Source organism: Nanorana parkeri, unplaced genomic scaffold, assembly GCF_000935625.1.
Source record: "Nanorana parkeri isolate BGI_ZX_2015 unplaced genomic scaffold, ASM93562v1 scaffold67, whole genome shotgun sequence".
Lineage (NCBI taxonomy): Eukaryota > Metazoa > Chordata > Amphibia > Anura > Dicroglossidae > Nanorana > Nanorana parkeri.
In genome coordinates this window covers 696,153-699,178 of record NW_017306335.1, presented here as the reverse complement: position 1 = coordinate 699,178, position 3,026 = coordinate 696,153, and the positions used below count along the sequence as shown (strand labels likewise).

The window sequence follows — 3,026 nt, the reverse complement described above, 5'->3', positions numbered from 1 at the left end:
AAAAAAAAAAAAAAAAAAAGTATCAATTTTATAATATACAATGTTTGAATTGTCCCTGGGTTCCACCTGCAGAATTGCTTGACTATCTAAACCATATTATGCATTACATTAGGCATACACCTTAGCCGTGAAGCTTTGATTACGTGGCTTTGTTCACACCTTTCCATGTGTTGCATATATGGTGCATTTTTTGGATCATATTCATGCAGTACCATTCTTTCCGTTGAATGATGCACCTTGTGAAAAGCACACCAAAGATGCAGCAAGCAGGATTTGTTTATTTTTTTCAAAACTGAACTGGCTTCACTAAACCGCTTTAGTGTGAATGCAGCCTTATTATTTCTGTTTAGATATAGCTTTCCGGCCAGCTACTTTTTCACTAAAATGTACACAACTCCCATTATGCTTTTTGGTTTTCCAAAAACCATAAAAATGCACAGCTTGGCTGATCCCTAATCATGTTATGTCACACCTTTGCTCTGTATGACAGCACGCTTAGTGTTCTTTTCTGCTGAAACGTCAGAAGTTAGGGATCAGGTTTATAGAATGAAGCAGTTTAAATATCCTTTGGAGAATGTACGTGGGCTCACTAAATAGGCAGCAGGGAGCATTGCAGTGGTTCACAGCAACCAGTAGGATTCAGCTTAGAAACTACGTGCCTGTAGGGTTCTAATGTGTGACTAGGCATTTCTACAGCAGGAACCTACATATTATTTCAGCATGAATCCCAGGTGTGTCCATACAGATGCATCTGTCCATGGCTGTCCGCATGTAATCATAAATTAAATGGTTCGGCATAGATGATTGTCTGTGGATGCAACCTTATCTGCGACCAGAAACAACAATCCATACTGAACCACAGATAATCATTTCATGTACGATTACCTGCGGACAGCCACGGTAACATGCGGCCGCTGTCAGCCTGTCATTCAGTTGAATGAGCACAGCGGCTGCATCTGTATGGACACATCTGGGACTTCTGCCACAAGAATTCAGAGGTTCTTGCCACGGGAATCCCCAGCCGCACATTATAGCCCTGTCTGAATGGGGCCATTATTGCATACCATTGGTCTTTATGTTTAAATATAGATGTTTTATTGTTCATAGGAGCTGGTTTAATGACTATATACATTTAAAAAAAAAGGAAAAATATGGAGGCTCCTATTTTTCGTCTCAGAAAATACTGGGTATCTGGATGTCATGCTGACCCTCTTGCCAACTTCAGACAAGTGTGCAGAAAAGAGCATTGGACTTTGCTTTGACTTTCCCCATCTACCATGTACTTGTTCTGGGTCAATAGTTAAAAAATAATTTGTCAGCATGACTAGCAAGCAACCTGCATTTAGGAAAAATCCCCAATATTTCTTATAGTGGAAGCATTTTAATAAGGCTCCACTCTACCTAAACCTTAAATATTGCTCCCATTCTGACATATTTGCATTATTTGAGCAGAAACTGTTACACAGCTCTTGAAACTTGCAGAAAAGAGAACAGCACAACACCATCACTAATGATAAATGTTCAGCGTTGCCTGGAATTCTTTATTGCTCCTCTCATGATGGACACGTGGAAGCTGCCATTGTAGATTATTGAGTTGCTAGTTTCATGGCTTCACTGCTTACTCACCAATCCAGAATGGAAGTGTGTGATTTGGTACCTTTTGGCTTCATCTTTTTGATAAGAAATGTCCACTTCAAGATGGAACAGAATTAAGAATTGGTGGATTGGGGTCACAGCGGTGCTGTCCTCTTTTAGAAGCTTTAGATTTTTAGAAAATCTGCACGTGCAATTCTGAATGCTCATAAACCACTCTGGAGATGCAACTAGTATACTCGCTACCACAGGGGGTAAATTCTTGTCTGCACCAGACACCGTCACAGCAGCCAGTCTTTGGAATGGGGAAATCCTCTACAACCCTCACACCCCTCCTACCCCTCCCCTCTTTCCCCGATCTCATAACCAATATTTAATTTGGCATGCAGATCCTGCACCCACATGTCTTGCTGAGTCCCAAATTGCATGCGTGTCTCTGCTTTTTCCTCCCTCTTCATTCATCTATGGTGTGGGCTTTATCTGATTTTATTTCATCTGCTCACTGCTCCTCACTTTACAGCCGGAGATAGATTCTGGATTGTGTCTTTCATTGTCCAACATCATGAATAATTTTGTTTTTAGGGCAACACAAGACCACTTTGTTTTAGCCGAGGAGTGGTGTGGTTGATTAGGAGAAATCCAGCTTGTTAATACTAGATTTCAAGAGAGCAGCGCTGATGTTTATCTGTCATTAGATCTCTTATTCATGGAAAGAAATCCTAAGACTTTATCATTTTGTTAGCAAAAATACCGTATTTTTCGCTCCATAAGACGCACTTTTTCCCTCCCAAAATAAGGGGGGAAATGTGCCTGCGTCTTTTGGAGCGAATCCTGACGCCCGAGACATGCAGTTTCGGGTCTCAGCGGTCACTAACTGCAGCTTCTGTCACAGCTTCTGTCATAGAAGCTGTGACAGAAGCTACAGTCTGTCGAGTGCTCCATAAGGCGCGCCGGACCTCCCTGCGTCCTATGGTCCGGTGCGTCTTATGGACCGCAAAATACGGTAGTTTTCGTTTTCTTCATTACCAGTCCTATCATTGGTATATGGTGTGCAGAGAACTTTCTCTATTTGTGCAATCAAAGCAGCAATGAGACAAGATCAGAACAAGGGTTTCAGTTGCGGTCTTTGTATACACATGGAGACAGTCATTTTCTGATGCTGCTGCAGTGTAAAGAAAAAATGCAGATGATCAATTCATTGAAGGACAGTGATGTCAGTGAGAATGAAGCCTATTTACTAGGGACCAGTGACATCACTTGGAATTCAACCCACCCCTTCATTAGGGACTGAGGACATCACCAAGAATACAGCCTATCCATTTATTACAGACTGTTGACATCACTGAGAATGGATCCTATTTACTTGGGATGGTTTACATCAGTCTAGTGACATCACTGCGAATACAGCCTTTTTGCTCATTAGCGACCAGACA

The 3,026-nt window shown here is 41.7% G+C and overlaps 1 protein-coding gene across 1 annotated transcript in view; it reads left to right on the top strand.

The window, feature by feature from the left end:
• WNK1 (WNK lysine deficient protein kinase 1) overlaps window positions 1–3,026 on the top strand; it is a 150,571-nt gene that overhangs the window by 107,683 nt on the left and 39,862 nt on the right. The window lies entirely within an intron of this gene.